Source organism: Amia ocellicauda, chromosome 6 (genome assembly GCF_036373705.1).
Source record: "Amia ocellicauda isolate fAmiCal2 chromosome 6, fAmiCal2.hap1, whole genome shotgun sequence".
Lineage (NCBI taxonomy): Eukaryota > Metazoa > Chordata > Actinopteri > Amiiformes > Amiidae > Amia > Amia ocellicauda.
Window position 1 is genome coordinate 17,736,921 of NC_089855.1, and position 15,190 is coordinate 17,752,110.

The following is a 15,190-nucleotide window of genomic DNA, read 5'->3' on the forward strand; positions in this document are numbered from 1 at the left end:
TAATTATTATTATTATTATTATTTTTACATTTTCTAAATAAAACCTCACTCAGGATTATATGAAGATAGGGAGCACCAGATTGTTTTTCTCTAATTTCTTCACACAAAGTGCTGCTTAATCAATTTAATCTGATGGAACTGTTAATCATCTTGCTCAGTGTCAGTCCAACCCCCATCCATGACTACACAGTCCTAATAATCGAATAATCGTTTCAGGCAGCTCAACTGCCTGGTATTAATAGATTTAAGCAGATAAATATTGAGATTTTAAAATAAAGTCAGTTCTTGAATCTAATAACATCTGGTAGCTGATGTGTCGTTTTAGAATTAGTAGTGCACTTTGCAAAGGCAGGAGCAGGAAACGCATTTGCACATTTATTTACAGGGCTTGACAGGGACATTGACTGATGTAGCCAGTGGTAAGCAGGAGGACTGGTGAGTGTTTATCTTCAGGGAAGGATGGGAATGCAGTCATTACAATTTTATATGTACAATTATTTGTGAGCTTCATAAGGTACTGTAGAATCTCCTAGTACAGAAGCAGTGATTCTATAATGATGAGTGGAGTGTTTTCTCGCATTCCTGATGATATCTATACTCATAGCAGTGCACAGAGAAATAATCCCACCTTGGGTTTTAGGCTTTATTAATTTATTCTGCATATAGGTTCAGACTTATGACTCGACAAGAGGATGAGGGAAGGCTGCCCTTTAAGCCTTCTCTCCCGGGCTGTTTTTACTGGTAAATCTCTCAGAAAACACTCACTGGACCCCTGGAATGTGCAGTTTATTCAGGTTCTGCCATGCCAGTGAGTCGGAATGCATGAATCGCTGCAGGCCCCAAAGATCTGATTGAATGCGATTCATGAGCAGTCACTTCCAGAATAATCAAAATCCCTATTCGTTGACCCACTTCATGCTGAAGAGGCAGGTCATATTAACAACATTGCGGGTCAGCTGTAATAGCTATATTTAAAGACCCCACCCTCCCCCATTCTGTCTTTTTTTGCTGTTGATTCAGTGTGTTAATTTTCCCTTTTCATGATTGAAGATTGTTTGCAGGTTTATATTGACTGTATTAATGATAAAATTATGTATATTCATACAGATGGTACACTTGTATGCTGAGAACTTTCTTATAGCAGTTATTCTGGTAAAATCTATGCTACATAAACACCTTTTTAATAGATTTGATCGTAGTGCTTGTTCTTGAGATATGATCAAAGTTTAGAGAGCCTGTTAGCATTAGAAAAGCACATTTATTATCAGGGATGAAAATACTTTTTATTAGTATAGCTCTCTTTTCAGCTGCACCAATAAAGGCTTTTGCTGTTAAATTCAGATTTCAACACGGTAAAGAAAGCAATGAAGGCATCTACTAATTTAGCACTTCATAATTTAACTCATTGCTCCTTTTGTTTCCCATTTCCAACAGCTTTCAAAATTTGATTTCAGTATACATTTCCTCATGTAGACAATTGACTACAGTAACGATCATAAGCTTTGAATTGTTAATCAGTTTGCAGAAATGTTTCTCTGTGGTATAAAACATTAAGCACATTACATTAAACATTACATGTCTTGTAGGTCTATTTAAATTGAAAATGTAAGCAGAATAGACATAAATAATATGCACTTAAGAATAATGTGAGTTCTAATAATAAGTTCATGGTTTTCCTGGACACTCTTTAAGCGAGATTTCATTAACTTATTTCATTGAACTAAATTATCACTAAATTGCTTTTGTGAACGAAACCATGCCGCTATTCTGTTGCCACTTCTGGGCCAATCTAATAGATGTGCTTTCTGCTTAAATGGAGATATCCCTTTGTCAGTTCCTATAGAAGCTTCTTAAAGGAATCTTTATTTTGCAGGTCTTTAACAGGTTACGTCCATATCTCTGATATACAAGAAGTAGGTTATCTCGGCACCGTTAACATGTTTTGCATCGCTTTGTTAATTGTCACTTCCTCTTCTTTCAGAAAATCCAGCTTTAGTTTGAAAATTTGAATAATGATGTAAGGGCTTCCTCATCTCCAGATGCAAATGAGGCCTTAACCTCTAGTGTAGTTCAAAGGATTAGTTTCTTCATCGCATTGATCTGCTGTTGTGCAAACACGAGCTCTTGGCAACAGGTAGAGGACTTCAGCTGCACAGAGCCATGTGTTTTCATTTATGGCAATGCTCTGTGATGAACTTTAACCTTTAAGATTTGAAATCTTAAACAATCTCATTAATTTTGTTTCTGAAACTCAAGGACACTTAGCAGATCAAACGTATATCAAACAAATATATATTTCTTGTACAGAAGGACTCTATTTCTTTCCTTTATTATTGATTTACTGAAGGGGAAATGTATTGGAATGTGCGGTTAGATTATACCAAGAACTGTCCAGGGTGCTGAATATGAGTACCTGAAATACCGCAACATTTCCAATACTCACCGGGTCTCAAATTGCAGCCAATCTCCAATAGTCGCTGGCTTGATTGCATAATCATGTAAACAAAAGCCGGTCTCTAAACGCCAGGTTATGCATCTTTTCTTAGCCTACTTCTACAATGAAGAAATGTTTCCAGGCTCTCCTTACCCTGCATGAGTCCGCGATGATTATTTATGAATGTTTAATACAAACGTCGGTCTCCTAAAATCGCTCCAATTGATGCCAGGCCTTCTTTCAGTTATTTGGAATAAATACCGGGTGTGTTTGAATTGAAGTTTTACGGTATTTGATTGTACATCAATAGTGAGATGGGCACCCTTCCTTTCTATGATAGATTTATTTGCGATCCAGAGTGAATTATTCCTATAACAATAGGCATGGGCTTTAGAGCTGCTGTGATTTCTGTCCTCCCCTTGAGCAGTCTCACTGCCCTCCCACACTCATGCAATATCACCATACATGTATAACATGTTTAGGACAACATGTTTGAAGTGGCTGTTTATAGTAACTGGTGTGTATCTTTGACATCCTTGAATATAAAAGCAGAAGCCATTACTGGTTCATTCTGGAAGCCTTGGAATCCACAACATCCTTTATTGATGCGATGAACCAGCCTACACTGTTTAGTCTACAGTAACACAATCAATGTGAGTTTATGATTGACTACCCTAGTCTGTGGAGTCTGCTTTGTTCAAGGAATGATTCAGAATTTTTTTTTTTTTTTTTTTTTTTTTTTTTTTAATTCTTGGCACTCTCAGGGGCAGGTATATAAAAAATACCTGTTTGCAGTTTTCATAAGCTTCTGTGGTTTCTCTGGGAGTGTTAACTGTGGGATGCCTCTTTGGCATTCTTTGTGCTTTCACAGAACTCTGCTTTAGCCGGTCTTAAAGGCTGCACTTAGGGTTTTAAACACAACACCCTCTTCAGTATGCTTTGCTGGAATGCTTGAAGGCTGTCTTGCAGGCCTCCTAGCAAAGCATTTTTGTTCTCCTTGGCAGACTTTGCTTTCTTATCTCACGTGACCAAGGCTGCAGTCTAGTTAAAGACTGGACATGTGTGATGGTGAATGGTTTAATTGAAGTCCTCTGTAGGCACAAGGCTGATTCTTTTAATGAGCATAGTCCTCTTTCAATCATTTTTAAATTGGTGTATTAAGCATAACATGAGCCTCCAACTCCTTGAGCCAGGCACTGTATAAATTCTCAGTAACCATTTAGGTCTTTTGTATTCTATTATTGATTTATATCTATATTTTTGTAGGATAGTCACCAAAGGAATTATGCATGCAGACTGAAAAAAGTAACAATACAATATCATTTAGAAAATAGCACAGCCAGCTATACCATCTAACAGCAGTAGGAAAACATTAGTAACTAATAGCAGATGTTTATTTTAATGTTGCATACTAAAACTTCCTTATTAAACTGTTATTGTGAATTTTCTTCACAGCCAGGACAGCTAGCTTGCTTTGTTCCAAGTGTGAATCCAAGAATAAACTTTAGATAGTATTTAACAAGAGAATTGTACTGAGGTTGAGCTGGGCAGTTTTAAAGGGTCTGGAAATAATTTTGTTTTTTGGAAGTCAAAGAAGTGGGTCAGTAAACGTTGGTATGCACTCAGGTTTCACGAGAGGACCTGTGCAGGACTTGGTCATGTGGGAATGTGCAATGTTAAGATGCTGAATTTAACATAGGACACTGTGAAAGAGAAACCATAGTCTCTGGGACTGAAATCTATGGAGCATTCATTTGGTTTGTCATGGTTTTAAGTGCAGCTGTGGAAACTGATGATCTGTTTTAGTGTAGGCCTCCCTGGGGAACAATAGCTGTTGCAGTTCTTGTCACCCATACCTTTTATGAACTGACATTTCTCCCTCCTCCCCCCGTGTGTAGGCAATGCTCTCTACTGGTACAGTGTTATTTGAATCATTGGGTTGTCTGTCAATTAAAGCTGACCTTTCACAAATTAGAGATTTATTTTCTAGGAACATTGTGTGAAACAGGGTATCTTTTCATTCAAAACATTGTATTTGTTAAATCAAAAGCAGACAATTAGTTTCTCATCTGATCCACCCCCCACCCACCCAACTGCTCCTTAAAATACTTTATTCTGTATTTGTGCTTTAAAACATGTGGATGGACAGTAATCAATTGTCCTGTACATCTACACAGTAGAAATACTTTTTACCCAGTAATACAATTTAGAAGTATGTATATTTCCATAAAATACCCTTTCTAGCCTACCTGGACATTTAATGAGTGAATTTCTATGAAAAAGCATTTTTATAAGTGTTTGTATTTTAGCTCTGTTCTGATGTAGACTATTTAAAATTGTATTTTACAGCAGAATTCTGTTATTTATGAAAGTATTCTAGTGCCAAAGTATCATGCTTATTTGTCGGCTTCAGCTTCGCCATTTTTAGATAACCTTCAGAGTGTGCTTAACCTCTTTGCTTGTATACGGAAAAGCCCAGTGTTTCATGTTGTATTGATCATTGTGATAACTCACTGAGATTGTACAAAAGAAAAGCAGAAACTGGATAAGCCATCGTTAATCACTATTTGACTGGATAATATTGCTTTTGGTCTTATAAGTTTCCAGATCTAGGGCCCTCGTATCTCGGAGCATTTTAACAACCTTGGCAGGGATACACTGTGTAATATAATTGCCCACAAGCAGGCACATAATCCTTATTGTTTAGTTATTATAAGCTTACATGGTTTTCCTGAATTACGAATTGTAATTAAATTATAACAAAAGTCTCTTGCAAAATTAATAGAATGAAGAGACTTTTATTCTGAGAATTTAAATAATTCTCGTTGTGAATCTGAACATTTTCTGGCTTAACACTATCACTCAGAATGTGTTATGTTTTGAGAGAGTGTTATTTGATGCTTACTTAAGTGCAGTTTCACTGCAAATGCTGTAAATGTGTTATTTTCCATGTTCAAAAGCTTATGGAAGGTTGTATCCTGAAATGGCTTGTATCTTTGACTGACATAAACCAAAGCAAAAACTGCATTAAGCCTGGTCTCATAGGTAAACAAGATGAGTCTGTGCAAGAAAAACAAACAAAGAGCGCAAAAAAAAGCACAAACTAGACACTTGTAGTCCCTTGCTTTGATGCTCAGTGTGCATATGAGAACCATCTGTGCTGAATGACCTCTGTACCTGTCTCCCGTTTTCCCTCTGTGCTCTGCCTCGCCAGTGGTGTTTTCTGTGTAACGTATGACAGTTTCGTATTACACTTTGCGAGCAGCGGGGCTTGTTATTGGCTGTAGCATGTTGTTGCCAGGTTGGGCTGTGGGCTCTGTGGAACAATGAGAGCTGGCTGCAGTGCCTGGGTCAGCCCCTCTCTGCTCGGGGACATCTCTGGAGCTCCTGTCTGCTTCCCCTCCTCCAGGAGGCTTATCTACAAAGTCGAAACTGATACAGGGAAATTATTAGCAGCAGTTTACTGCTTTGAAAGGCATTAAAGCAGCAAACTCTGCGCTTTATTTGGAATCTGGTTTGTAGATCATCCATCTTCCATTTGGAACTAGGTCAAACCTTTCCTTTCCTGTATCCCACCCCTCCTCCTCCACATATATGATTTAACAACTATAGTGAAAAGGGGAGAAATCAGCATTCTTATTTTATCTTATGTGAACTTCGGTCTAAAAAATGAGGAGTTCATAAACCCACTTTTTTTGCACACTCTGGTCTGTCTGTTACAGACAATGTCAAATTACCATGCCTACGTTCAGACCTATTGCACTGCCGATCTCAACTGATGAAGCTGTATTCCTTTAATAGCCATGTACAGAGATCAAATGAGCTTAACGTGTAGAACAATGTGGTGTACAATTACAAACACTTACTGGGAGAAAATGTAGAGTTAGTTTTTGTTATTTGTTGGGGGTTTTGCTTAATTTTGGGGCCATTATATTATAGCACTTTAAATAGACCAGTGCAGTAAATTTGAAAGCTCTAGAGAGTAATTAGGCATTTATCAAGGTGTCTGACTGGACTCTAATAAAGGGCATTCTTCCCAGCCCAGCTCTGCGTATTCCCTTAAGCCTGTCTTCCAACATTACTGTACATCATTGCCCAGCTATAACAGTACTGCAATACTGCAGCTGTTCGGTTCATTGTGGGGCCTGGTCACATGCCATGTGGTGGGTGGAATCTTTATCATTACCAATGGGAGCTTCAGGGCTGCGATCATCCAGTGAGAGCTCTCCATTATGATGTCACTGTTGGTTACTTAACTGTTGTATGAGCTTGAAACTATACTATTATTCACCTTAGCTCTTACTGATATATTAATTCAAGAGAGAAGGAGTTGCTGTTAAATGTAGGGTTAAAGAAGTAGTGACCAAAACAAAGTAAATAAAAATGTTCCACCAATTCCTTGTTGTCTGAGCAGATTAAATACATTGATTCAAAACTACTGCCTATTGAAAGGTCCAAACAGTTTACCACCCCCCCCTCCCCAATTTCAATAAAACTTGCCCTCTGTGGTGAAGTGTGTACATTTACTCTGGGACAACGGGCTCTTTGATACCCAGTGCAGTGTGGTCTGAATCCAGGGCCAGGTGCAGGGAGCCCTGTTGAGGCTGTGCATGCGCTCAGGGCTCTGCTCCATTCAGCGAGGGGACAGCGTCGGCGGGGGTGGGGGGGTTACACTTCCATAGAGCGGTCTGTGTGAGGAAAGATGCACGATGACGGTACTGTTTTTTTTTTTTTTTTTTTTTTTTTTTTTTTTTCTTTTCCTCCCTCTCCCTCCCCCTCCCCTCCTCCTTCAGTGTATTATGCCATCAGCAAAAATGTTTCCGAGCGTGAGTGTTCACACACACTCCCCCTCACGTGAACAAACGCGCACACGGAATACATGCACAGTGTTGTTCGATTGGGAGCGATGCACAGCCCCCCTGATAACGATACATTAGTGTGGACACCCCAGGCCAGCAGTGAAGCCCCCACCACAGGAAGCTCTTCAGACTACATTGCAGCTGCTGCCTCCCCCCCTTTTTGAAGGCCTGATTCCATAAGTCTGTTATAAAGCTGGTATATCTTCCTTGTGGAACATATCCAAATGAGCCCGATTTCCGGACTACTGTTGTATTTTGTTTTTGTGAGCCCTGTTGTCTCCAGGAATGTGGTGATGAGGGTGAACCCCACACTCCAGACACTTAATGAACTCTGCTTAACTTTTAATATCTCTGTATTCCTTTCTATAAAGGGGTGTTTTGAAAGCCGTCACGGTTCAGGATTTGAGACTTGGGATACTTCTCACTACCCCAGTGAGCCAGTAGGCTCATCCTGCTGTGCCCTGCACACTGCTGTGAAACAATCCGGCATGACTCTATCCCACTGGCATTTCCTTAGGGAAGTCCAAAGCACTTTGCTCCCTGATGTTATCCAGTCCTCTCATGATGAAATGCATGGGACTGTAAGGACAGGAACATCCTGAGTGTGCTCTTGGAGTAGTCCGTGCTGAGCTTTGCATGGGCCAGCTTCTGTGGGACTCTCTAATCCGTATTTCAGCATAATCTGGTATTTACATTAATATTAATAATGTTGTTGGCTGAATCTTTTCTTCGAGACTGATGTATTCCAGACACCTACATCTCAGAGCCTTTTACAGGCATTTTTTTGTGGGGGGTGTTTAGTTTCCCACCCCACCCCCAATTCTTACCAGATTGTCATGAAATACACACACTGTTAAAAAAAAATGTATCTCTGTTCAAACAGAAACTACTTGAATATTTGAAAATGTTCCATAGACCAAAACTGCAGTTACATAAGGTTTTGTTCCTCTGGATAACTAAGCACATGCATGTCAAATTGATTTATTTTGTTCATAATGAGTTAAGATATCACTTTATTGACTGACTAAAGCAAAGTTGTCAATTTTCTTTCTTTCCTTAATGCGATGGAAAGAGATTTAGTTTTCAGATGGCAAGTGCTGCATTTCCTTCAGCTTAATCCCAAGCATGTTGTTTTTAAGAAGCTGTCCCAGCCCACAACATCGAGGCACCTGGCCCGCAGCTTGGATGTGGCTTGTAACTTTTTGTACGCGGCCCAGGCCTTCCACGACTACTGCCGTTAGATTCCTGTGGTTTTCCCTGTGCCTTTAAAGTGATGCAGTGTGCCCTGTGCCCTGAGCTTCAGAGAAAGTGTTGTGATCCTCCAGATGTTGGTGGAATTAGATTAGATTGTTGTTTTGGGGCAGCTGATGATAATTAAGGTGTTCTTGTTTATGGGTGTTGCTATCGGTGGTAAGTAAATACCAGATGGTTAAGTGAACAAGTCCTGACATTTTGACTCCTGCTGGGCCACCTTTCACCTGGAGCTCTCTTCCCCTGCTCCTACTTTACATCACAATAAACCATTTTAAGTAGTTATGTCATCAGTTTTCTCACATTTTTATCCATGTCTGTCCCTTCTAAATCAGTAGCAATGGAATGTATACATATACTTTTGCTGCAGTGCTTTATAGTCTTTCATGTAGTGATACCAGTCGCAGTCTGTAGATATTCTGCTTTTCAGCTGATGCACAGAAGAAACATTTCTCACTTTAAAGCACTTGTTCTTGCCATTTGACGCATCCCTTGTTGCTCAGAAGTTAATCACTTCCCTTGCATAATTTACGAATGATAATTTGACTGTGCGTCATCCCACTAAGATCCAGTGATTCAGTTGCTGTGCCGCAGGTGAAATATTCACGCTTCAGTAGTTCCTTAAGTAAACAAAAGGATACGGCCATGTTTTGATCCCTGTTTCAGAGAGTTCATTGTGATTACTCATTCTCTCTGGAATGGCCCTGCACCCCATCCCCTTATTTCTATGTTCTGGGGATGACTTGTACCAAAGTATCCCCTGTAGGCTCCAGAGCAGTATTTCACTGCAGCACACTGTCACTTCAGCCTGCACTTTTGTTAGTGTATAGTACAGTAAAACATTCTTGGAATCGGTATTTTCTGAAGTCCATGCATTTGTGAGCCAGAGGCAAAATTGTACATACACACGTACATACATTAGTCTGTATTTGAGGAACATTTTAAAAGTTGTTGAATGCACTAAATCAAATAAAACTAAATAAATAAGTCGACCACTACATTTTGGGTACTTTTTCAGCATAGTGATGTTACTTACAATTTACAGGTCCAGCTTCTTCGTGGTGCATATTATTTGTACATGCGTTTCTGTGTATCCTCTGCTTTTGAAGAAAAGGTGGAGGAAGAAAGGGCTTATTGTAGAGAGAAGCACCGTGAATTTTAAATAATTTGCTATTATTGGTCTACATGCTTCTCTCCTCTGGATTTTTGGTATTAAATCCAATTCTTACAGAAACTCACTTCAAGAGGTCCATAACTTGATATACCTGATTTCATTTAAATATGCTCTGACCTGATGTGAGCTTAGACCTGCTAGGCAAGCAACAGAAAAATGAATAAAGTTAGATGCACAATGTAGCTTGTAGGATTCAGATGGAAATGTTCTGCAAGTGTTTTGAATCTTTAAGAACCATATTGAAGTTTTAACTTGGCTTCCATCTTTCTGTAATTTCTTGTAATCTCTATAGTAATATAATCCTTAGATGTCCGCTGAGGGTAAACTTCTGATCTTAAATTTCAATTTAGAGGTTCTTAACAGTTGGAAAAGCTGGTCTTAATGTGTAAGGGAGATGGTTGTAGTCACTTACACTGCATACGTTGCATGTCTACATCAAGGGGATAAAGACAAGACATGGATTATAAGACGCTGGAGGTGTTAACACACTTTGGAGTTCAATAGTTGGTCTTCGGTGGGGATTTTTACCACCCGGTCTAACTATTCCTTTACACTTATTCTGAGGAGGGGAAATCAACTGAAAATGCATGTCTGATGAAAGTCATCCTCCAGTATGATGATGCATAAGCTGTACCATGTGATTACTGAAGAGCATCTATTTGGTGGCATCTCAACATCAAGATAAAGGTATCAATTGTTTTGAAGAGTTTTTACCAAGGTGTTTAAAATTATGAACTCAAACCAAATATTTTCTTCAGTCTTAACATTTAACACACCAGGACCAGTGTGTGTTCAAGATTCAAAACAAGAGACGGTTATGTATATAGGGGCTTGAGGACATAAGGATCAGATTGCCAAGTTGATGCTTAGTTACCTGGGGCATTCCAGAAGAGTGGTGATCTTTGTCTTGGATCATTAAACTAATAACCAGGTGAGCAAGATAGGCATGATCTTCTCACAGCTGTAACCTTTTTCTTCTGATGTTTTAAAAATGTCAGTAATACTTGTTTTATAGGCTTTTTTGCAGGACTGCAGGACTTCAATTGTATGTATTCAATTTTCAAGTTGGTGGAAATCTTTAGAATTTGCAGATGATAAGGTGTTTCAGCTTATTGGACCCACGAAGTGTGCCACCCTGGGTGTTGAATTTATTATTCCCCCAGGAGAGGACAGGTCAGCTCTGACTGTTTTGCACTACAGGCTGCCTTGCTCATAGCGCAACCAGGGTGAAACATTTACTTATTCTTCATGCAACCATTTGCTGTTCTTTTGAAGACCATGGGTGAGTCAGAAGAGGAATGAAGGGAACATGATCTTTTCAAAGAGTGCAAAAACATGGAACTCAACCAAGTGGTGCATAATTAGTTAAACAGATCCTTCTGGTTAACGCCAGTAATTGTAATAAGGATTACACCACTCTGTCTTGGACTGGGATGATGTTCAGTGATCTCTAGTTACCATTATTTTCCGCGTCACATCCATGGGGAACTGTGAGAAGTTCATTCCCAGGTTTAGAGAATCATAAATTGCCAAAGCCACATGAGTTACAAGCTTCAGCAGCCGCTCTGCTTTTATCTCATTAATTGCGTTTAAATTTATATTTGTTTTTTTGGTTATCTGAATTTTTGGCATGATAAATCGGTTGCACTCATCACATCGGAATATAACCATATTCCAAGACAAACCTCTGTGCTGTTCTTGGCAGTTTTATTCCCAGCATATCATTAACCTGAATTGCGGTCTGTTATAAGACATTTCTGGCTTTTATGTGATATATTACTTCTGCTTGACCTTGCTGTTATCAAGCTTCTCATTGGATTCTAATGCTGTTCTTACTGAATCCGTTACTTTACAGAGGAATAATAACCCTAGGGACAGCCTCATTCTTTAAATTGTCATTGTCACGACTCATTAAAAGAAGTAGGAGGGAGTTGGCATCAAATGATCTCGTCTGCTTTACACTACATCTACAGGCTTTCCATCATTTCTGCTTCGGTGTCCTCTGTTGATGCAGCTCAGATAGAGTTAAACACTGATGTAATTTCATTAGGGAACATTAATACATTTAAATGTCAGCATTTTTAGTGGCACTGTTCCCATGATTCTTGGTTCTAGTACCCAGAATGTCTGTGTATTTTAAATCGCTGAACTGGCCAGTGTTTACATAATGGTGCCTCGTATCTATTTTTGTGTACGGGAGTGTTTTTGTTTTTGGTTGGGTGGTAGGGGGGAGCGATTGTGTGCTTCTCCTGGACACCAGTAAAAGCTTTCTAGAGACAAAGCAGGATATAAGAGCTGCTGTTTACAGTGAATTCGGCCTGGCTAGGTGATGTGCGCTAATATTTTCACAAGTAGGATATGGTGTACTTGAAACACAGGGAGAAGGTTTCTTGTGAATGCATATGGTACTTACTGCCTATGCAGCTGTTACTGTTGTACGTACTAGTGTCGACTGGTAATGACTTTTTCGGGGCAAGGCCAATTAGTGAGGGACTGCTTATTTATTTTAGTTATTTACTTTTAACTATTCCAAAATCACCCTTATACGGAGGCTTCATTCCATTGACATTGTTGAAAACGCTCTCCTCCAGTACTCTTACTCTACAGTGAGCAGAATGGAAACTAGAGGTGTCCTCCACTCCGAGGCATGTGATAAATGCTACATGATTTGATTTAAATATTGAAATTTTTGGTGCTTTAAAATTGATACCCAGCAGCAATATGTAGGGTATTTATTTACTAGATCAGCATTAATTCCTATGAAACACCATCAATATAAGAGGACATTCTTCATAACCTTCTCTCTTTAGCATTTTGGTTGAAATTATCGAAGTGTTTCTGCACTGTATTTAAGCTGGCTTTATAATGTGTGTATGTTATCCATTTAGGCTGTGTGGTAGTAATTTACTCTTCACATACTCGTTTTGAAACTGTAATCCTTACGCACTTGGGTATGCAAGAGGATTTCCAGATAAGGGCCACATGTTTGGTCTTTGTGATCATTTTCACTTAAAATGGGAAATTAATGTGGTGACAGGAACATTCCCCTCCTGTTTTCCACCATGGTTTAAATTGCATGTCTTGTATCCCGGTATCAGCTTCTGATCATTTCAGTCTCCATAAAGGGTTCAGTTTCCTTCACTGGATTTTTGACAAGGCGCATCTCTTGGGTATCCCATTTTCTGAAAATTGGAAAATGGGTAAACCTCATTTTGCTACAGAGCTTGAAATCATGGGCACTCTTTTCTTTCAGACTTGTTTGGTTTCCCCCAGCACTGTTTGATGCGGAGTTGTGGTGAGATTTGTTTTTGAGTTGTCGCACTAAAGGAATGAACTGACTACTAGGATGATTCATTATATAATTCACAATATGGCAAATTTGAAAAAAGGCAAAACATCAACTTGTGTTGGAGGTGGTCAGTTTAAAGGCACAGAATTTGAAGCAACAGTGTAATTTGGTTAGAAGTGTTTAATTAGATCTAATTGTTTTAATGTGTGTGCAAGCCTCACTGTCTGCATGTACTGGTGGAATACAGTGCAAGTACATCTGTTTTACTTTCCTCTAATCCTCCAGATGAGGGGGTTTCTCCAGACAGTGAACTGCATTCCTTTTCTTTATTAGTTTCCATGAAAGGTAGCTAATAAACCTACGTATTGATTGGAAAGAGCTGGCCATTGATGTTCAGTAGGCTCCTAGCTGAGTAAGGCCTGTCTAAAAGCTAATAAATGGAAAGTGCTCCTCATGTACAATCTGTGGTTAAGCTCCTCCCCCACAGGCAGGGCTGCCCAGTCTTAACAGCCTTTCTCAGAGCAACACACGGGTAGGCTGGAGGGGATGCCCATTACCTGCAAATCAGTGATATTTTTAACAACACTTTACTGTAAAATAATTCCCATTTCATGTCTGCCGTGTAGTAAGGAAAACATTTTATTTACATTGATTTTGTTTCATGAGTGAAACTCCCATCGCGCAGAGTTAGGCTATATTTTGTAACGGTTGAAAACACTGTGGTACCATCGTGTTCTGTAAGTCCACATGGGATAATTGCAGATTGTGTGCCCGGTGCCTTACATGACAGTTTGTGGTCTATACGCTGAAGGCATGCTTACTGAAATATCTTTGAGCAGTTGAACTGAGGTCGGTACAATTTTGAAGTTTCTAAATGCATACAAAGCTTTTATTACCGATTTGGTTCATTGTCTAAAACATTGTTGCTCTGTCCCAGGGTTCCTTAAAAACTGCCAGCCAGTCTTGTTAGCTTCTGTCAGCAAAGTGTGTCCTGATGACGCTACATGCTGCATGTTTCAGACACAGCAGGGGACTGATGAAGCTGCAGTATTCTACATCGATCTAAAATTGGTTTCTTGGTGCATGTCACATATTAATGAGACAAAACTTGTGTGTGCATGCAAAACATAATTAACCTTTCTGCCTGCTCTGTACTGGTACTTTGTTACTCAGCGTTTCAGGTAAGAAAACAATTTTTTTTTTTTTTTTTTTTAATCCCTTAACTGGCCTCTTGAATTTTAATTCTGGCACTCAGTGGTGCCAAAACAACCTGCCAATTATAGACCTTCCAATGCTTCAAATATGGAAAGCAAGTAGTCGGGTTCATTTTCTGTTTGGCATCTGAAATTGTTTTTCATCTGGAAAAACTGATTACACCCAATGTATGCACATGAGCTTTACAGAAGGAAATTGGACCCCAAACTTTTGAAAGAGCAGTTTTGTTCTGGAACCTCAACCATGTCATGGCACTGTTAAACGAGGAATACAGTTAATACTGTTCCACACAAGGCAGACATGTGCTTAACTTGTCTGGACAAGATGAGCAATCTTGTTCTAGAAAATGTCAGCCCATTGTTGGAATTTAATCTGTACCACCGAGTCTTGGACAGCGGATTGACTGGGTTCCTGGCAGAGATTCTTTGAGGATAGTGCACAGATGCTCAATGGGGTTAATGTTCAGCAATTGTCCTGATAAATGCAGAATTTGTATTGCCCATCCAAATGTGTGTTTACAGTATCTGTACAGACTAGTATATGAACAGTAGTAATGAGCCAAATTTAAATGTATTGGTTTATTTGCACCAATGGATCCAATGCCTAACTAATACAGCCAATGAATATAATTGGATATCTGGTAGAATTTGGTGCCAGTCCTCTTTCGGCTTCAATGATTTATGTTTGTCTGATGGCTTGGGCTTCAGGCATTGAGCCAACAGGCCGCTATCCTGTGTTTCTCACTGACATACCCACATGTGGTTTAAGTAGGCCCAAGTGGGCACAAACATGGCTTGCACTCATACCGCCCTGTTTGGCACCTAATAGCCATTCCTCTGTCAAGGTCAGTGGATGTGAGTGCATGCAGAACTTCAGAAATCTCAGGCTGCATTGAGGGCTTGTGCAACAGGTTGTCCACATGTACTATGGCAGAGCACGTGTTTGTTTGCTTCTGCTAGTCCGATAGT

The 15,190-nt window shown here is 39.5% G+C and overlaps 1 protein-coding gene across 7 annotated transcripts in view; it reads left to right on the forward strand.

Moving 5' to 3' along the window:
- The window catches only part of LOC136751117 (mitogen-activated protein kinase kinase kinase kinase 4), a 90,677-nt gene that overhangs the window by 24,269 nt on the left and 51,218 nt on the right, over positions 1–15,190 (forward strand). The gene's annotated exons all lie outside the window — the stretch shown is intronic.